We start from the raw sequence: 6,589 nt of genomic DNA, 5'->3' as shown, positions 1-6,589 counted from the left end.
TCCTCGAAAATCGCGGGTGATTGCTTGCATCAGAAAAAGAGGGAGAAAAGGAAAGATAGAAGCAGGAAGAGAGAGAATAATGACGGCGACGATGAGACGACGCAAGCTTGAAAAAGTACGCGTGTGTATTAAAAGTAGTTCATAATTCGCGTTCTTCGTCTTTATCGAAGCTCAAGGATCAAAGAGTCATTGTGTGTGTGTGTGTGTGTGTGTATGTGTGTGCGCGTGTGCATACGTGCGTGTGTGTGTGCGTGCTTGCGTGCGTGCATACGTGCGTGTGCGTGCGTACGTTTATGTGTCTGTGCGCGTGCGTGTGCGTGCGTGCGTGTGTATGTGTGTGTGTGCGCGCGTGTGAGTGAGAGATTCCTTCACGGAACTAAATTTCGATTCGTCCTGAAGTTGTCAAGAATATCCTTTTAATAACATGGAGACCACGCCATTTTGAAATGTCGAGTGGAAACATGTACGCTGGCACTTGCAGTTTTCCTCTTCTTCTTCTGAGGTAAATTCCCCGCAGGACAGGCGTCCCGCGAACGCGAATCCCTAACTCGTCTAGCAAAAACGACGTTAGATTATACGATGTCGATGACGATGACGACGAAAAAGAAAAAAAAAAAACGAGTTGTATACCACGTGTGCTTTGCGTGTTAAGTTATAACATAATTTGTATTGTAAAGAGGAAGAGGAAGACACACGTTGTTGTGAAGTTCGGGAGGCCGTTTGCAAGCCGTCTGAAGAACGAATTGCCACGCCAATCGATCCTCGTACCAAAGATCTCCTCGGAGAGACTCCCCGAATATCTTCGTCTGGAAGTTTACCTTCTTCCATTACGACGGAAGCACCACCGAATTGCCAAGACTGCCATTTCACCGCTCTCGATTTACACGTCGCGCCAAAGAATTATATCCCCCCTCAGGTATATCCTGCCTGCGGAGCCAAATCGACCTGATCCGATTGATTCTCGATGTGCCGATACGAATCGAAGGAAGGAAAAGGAGGAATTCGACAAGAACTAAAGCCGAGTTGCGGAGTGTCGCATTCGCTTGCGTAAAATTCGAGAACATAGGAGAGAGGAGTATAATATAAAAGGAAAGGAGAACACAAAGTCCTGTTTCCGTCTTTCGAAGTTGCTGATTACTAATCGTCAAACCGTTCAAACCGGCCGAGAGATAAAAAGATAACGAGACAGCCCAGGTGAATCCTTTTAGTATTCATTCACCGTATATCGCGCAGTTGATTTCCATTGGTCGATGTGTATAGGGTGTTTCCGGAGCAGCCACGTTTCCTTCGATCTGCGAGTTCCTTCGGCGATTCCGAATCTGCTTTCCCTCGTCGGAAATATGTTAGGATGCCACCTTTTTCACAATTTTTTAAAATCGACTCGAATCGACCGGGGAGTCCGCGAGTCGAAGGCAGTGGCTCGAGACACGCTGTATGTTCCAAGAGTTAAGCTTTGTTAAAATAGCGAAAAGCTAATTAAAATTTACGAAAGAAAAAACGAGTTTCACTTAGATTATTATATTAGTTTGGTGCCGAAGGGGTTGACTAGGTTCTGTTTAGGAAAAAAAAAGAGCCCCGAAGACATGAGACGTGCGATTTAAGGCTGATGCATAATGAAGAGCTGAAACAAAATATAGGAGCAAGAAGTAACGGAGAAAAAAATTAGCTTACAATGTTAAAGTAAAGAATAAAGGAATAGCTGCAAGCGATAAAAACTCATCTGAAGATAGATGCTGTCAAACGACAAAATCGACGGAGGTAGTCCTAATTTCAACAATGCGATTTGTAACAAGCGAGCAATAGGGAAAATATCTAGAGGAAGCGTTTAATTAGAAAATAGACACGATCGTGAAGCCAAGTGTAACACAGAGTGTCCTTCGCAATTTACGACGGGAGTAGTTTTGTATTTGTAATCAATTGGAGAACGAATGTAAGGAAACGCGTGCATTACTCGTGATGTCTACTCCCCATATCCACATCCATTGTTCGATGTTCATTGTTTCGCTAATTCCCGATATCAATTTATGCTCCTTGTTCTTATTCTTGATTGTATATCAGCCGTTCTAGACATGCAATTAATTAATACGATAATGACGACAAAGTGTGAGCGAGCGAGCGGACAAGTTACCGACGTAAAAGGAAGGAAACAAAAACATTAATTCGATTTTCATTAGGTAATTTTAGAAGTGACTTTAATGAACGGCTAAACCCGTCTCTTAAAAGGCACAATGTCGATAATGATGATAACCGTAATTCGCAGTATAAAAGAGATTGTGTATGAGTGAGAGAGTGAGATTGAGATAGAGAGAAAGATAGAAAAAGTGTGTGCGAGTGCAAAAGAGAGAAAGCGGTATGAAAGAAACGTAAGATTGAGGGTATGATGTGAGGCAGGAAGAAAGATTGAAATAGGAAGCGAAGGAACGAGAGAAGGAGAGAGAGAGGGAGGAGGAAGAAGAAGAAAGAGGAGGAGAGAGAGTAGGAGGGGGCGATGGGGGAAGGGGGGAGAAAAAGAGAGAGATTGTGAGAGAGAGAGGGGGGAGAGGAAGAGAGAGAGAGAGAGAGAGAGAGAGGATATTATCGATACAATATTTACACAGAGTTACGTTACACGCTTTTAATACAATATTCGATCTTCTCGTCTCGCCGAAAAAAAGAATATAGAAATAATAAAAGAAGCAACGTGTAAGAAATTTCGCATCAAACTACCAGCTTAGCTAACAAAAAAAAAAAGAGAACCAGAGGAAAACGGTCAAGAAAGGACGTGTAAGAGAAGGAGAGTCAAGGGCGCGGAAATGTTCTATAAAAGATAAATTTATTACTACTGCTATTACTACTATCACTACTACAACCACTACTACTATTACTACTACTACTGCTATATATAAAAAATACTATTACTTATCACTACTATTTACTATTATTACTAATTACTACTGCTATTACTACTACAACTACCGCTACTATTTACTACCAAACAAAAAAGGATGAAACACGCTATAGCGAAGTATTTAAATAACGAGAAACTATTCCGTTAAGCAGCCAGTAGCCATTAGAATACACGAAGGTAGCCATTAGGTGGCGAATTACGACATCACTGTTGTTGCTACGTCGCAGTTATCGATAATAATCGTATCAAAATTCGAAGTCTCCTTAGAGTCGATCGAGTCACGGCAGTTGTACATAGCCAATCTAAACACGAGCAGAAAAAGAAAATGGCCGCTGTCAAATAGAGGAAATACTGTAAAATGCCAGATGCGTTGTTGTTTCGTTCGGTTTCCATCGGCAGACTTCCGTCACCCCCAAGGCAAACACGAAGGGTGGAGCTTTTATCACAACGATTAGCTTGCGAACAACAAATTTTTTGAGTCCGGTTTGTTTCTCTTCTCCTTTTAAAAATGCGTTTAGAGTCCTCCATTAGCGCGATTATCTTAGGACATAAGACGTCCTCCGAATATCTTTAGAATGTCCCTTGGAGATTTATACTGTGTGGGATTAATCCTGTTTATTTCTCTGATGTTCATTTTGTTCGAGAAAGAATTGCTTATTGTTATATCAATACTATTGAAATTGTAAGTTAAAATCAAAATGTCAGTTGTATTATGAAAATTATTTTTTCCTCAAAGAGCTAATTTGCGTGCGCGCGTTCGAGAGAGAGAGAGAGAGAGAGAGAGAGCGAGAGAGAGAGAGAGGGAGAGAGAAGTAAACGTTAGAGGTTTAGTTCAACTAGTAATTTGCAAAAATCCCTTTTGTGTGTGGTCAAAACTAAAATCGTCATGCTAAAACGAATCCGTTGGACTTCCATTATGTTATCTAATTTTAATTATGCAAATGAAACATCACGAAGATAGAGGAGACCAGTATAAATTAAACGAGGTGTCGGGGAGGCATTAACTTTTCGCCGTTCCGTTTGCGTATCGAGACGTGAGAATGTGGCTTTGGTGTCTATTGAAAACACGAGACAAGGACGAACAAGTAGTCGCCGATGTTCCTTTTCTAAAATTAAGTCACTTGCATTCCCGGGGGAGGTGAGAGAAAGGAACGTTTCTCCCTATAGTCCTTTCCACAGGCCCGTGAGAATTGCCGAAGCAATTGTCGATTATTAAAGCATCCTCTACGTTTTGAGAACCTGTCGGTAATGAGAGATAAAAACGAAGAGGAGGATGAAGAAATGCTATAATATGCGAGTGAGAGATGAATGCGATCGTGTGTGAAGGATGACAGAATATGCGCATCGTTGCCGAGAGAATGGAGGAATGCAAAAGCGCGTGTGTGTGTGTTAGAACGAGTAAACGAGAAAGAACAAGAGGACGATGATTACTGGTAGTAGATTATGCGAGTCGAAGATGCATTCCGAACTAACTAGATAACAATTAACGAAAAAGAGAAAAAAGTGAAAGAGAGCTAGTCTCGTTACAAAGCTAGAATTGTATTCCGCTGTCACCGTAGAAGAACGAGATGATTTATCGATTACTAAATAATTAATTAATTGACGCGAAAAATTGGAGACATAAAGAAGAGTAAACCGACGAGTTTCCTTTCTTAATTAACTAAAACACGGAAAAATTAATAATAGTAATATATAGTAATAATAATAATAATACAAATAATAATAATAATAATAACGTATATATGGTAATCAGGTTAAGTAGGACATTACGTGGATACTGCTATTCAGAGAAAAATAAGAAACGCGATAGTAATAAAAAACAGATTTGGTGCCTCTCTCAAGCAACCTCTGTTTGGTCGTTGCCGACTCTATTACGATTGATTCTCCCTTCCTCGATCTTGCATCTATCGAATTAAATGAAAAAAATAGCAATAAGCTGCTGAAAATCAATCGCCTAACGTAAAATAAAAATAATACCATCATGATTACGATGAATTGATACGTGAAAGGCAGAATCGATCGCAATGTATTTTCTTGCATTTAAGAAAAGAACGATGGGTGTGTGGCACACACGCGTAAGTTGCTTGAGCGATGTTTGCTCTGTCGAGGCGTAAAAAAAACAGAAGAAAACGTTGGCAAAGAAGAAGGATAAAATGGAATAGAAGTTGAAATGGAAATGAAAAATGAGTGCGAGTGCTCGTAGATCGAGACGACCGCTTTTAAGTGATATATTTAAGTATTATATATAAATAATATATATATATATATATATATATATATATATATAATATGATCGAAACAATGCATATACATATATATATATACACACATTAAAGCTGCTAAAATAACGTAATGTAAAAGTTAAAGCAAATGTTTGTTATCGTTCGGACGATGTTTTCGACGATTGAATTGTGTTGCGACTATGGACGCATCGAATATTACGTCGTGTAAATGCATGTAGATATATTATATATAGGATGAATCGTGTGATACGCGGAGATCGCGAGGTTACATTCCTTGATGAGTTTGTGGCCGATTTTGATGGAACAGTTTTTCGCTTCAAAGCCGCTGCTTATCGTCACTGTTGAGACAATCATTTCCGATGTCTCTCGGTGTTTGTATTGTACTCGTTGCATTAAATTCTTCGCGTTTCTGTCATGCCGAAGCTCAATACTGTTTAAATCCCTTAATTTCGATCGAATGCGACGTAATCTCCTAATGGGATCTTCGTATTGCCTCTCCAAAAAGAAAATTCATTCCCAAATTAATCGAGGGATCGTTCTCTATCGACTCCTATATTTCACGAAATACCCTATATATTATGTATATGGTTTATAAATATATAAATATATAAATATATATAAATATATATATATATATATATATGCATATGCCTGAGATATGTATATGTAATTCTATTACGGGGGCCGGGAGAAGACACGGGGCAGATAAATCGCAGGAATAATAAAAACACGTTGCTTCCAAACTTGTAAAGGAAAAAGGAAGTAATTCGATTTCAAAGAGTAGAAAGTACTAATGTTACTAATGCACACATGCGCGCATATTCAGTACATACATATTCACGTATACATACGCATGTATACATAGACATGGATACACGAAGGTGTACACGGAATACGAATGACTCTTGAATAAGTTACTAAATAGGCTAAATCTAAAGATACTTAAAAAAAAAGTATATAAATAATTTGTAAACGCGCGAGGGCTGCACGCGGTGGCGGCCATCCCTGCCATTCTAGTCAGTCGGAATATGTTTTGTGAATTAATTAAATTAATTAATTAATTAATTAATATCAAGGACTCGTTTATATAGTGTTGAGCACTGTTTTAAGTGCTTTTCATTTTTTGGCTGTGTGAAGCTTGTACTAACGTAATTTAATGAGGGGGAAAAGTCATTTAATTATCGTATCGACAAATTGCAAATCACCCTTGAAACTTTTCTCGGATATAAAGACCGAAAGAGGAAGATAAAACAGTGAACAGCAGCGGGAAAAGAGATGAAGTGGGAAAAGCAGCATGATCGTGATTTTGGAAAATGGAAGAATAAATGAATGGTGAATAAACGTGCGAATTATCGGCCATATAAAGAGAGAAGCGAGAAGAGGGACATGAAGAGGGATTATACGGCGGCAAAGATTCGACCATGAGAGAAGATATCGGTAAAAAAAAATAATTACTAAG

Source organism: Dinoponera quadriceps, unplaced genomic scaffold, assembly GCF_001313825.1.
Source record: "Dinoponera quadriceps isolate SergipeBrazil2010 unplaced genomic scaffold, ASM131382v1 scaffold3164, whole genome shotgun sequence".
Classification (NCBI taxonomy): Eukaryota; Metazoa; Arthropoda; class Insecta; order Hymenoptera; family Formicidae; genus Dinoponera; species Dinoponera quadriceps.
Note: the sequence above shows the minus strand (reverse complement) of the source record.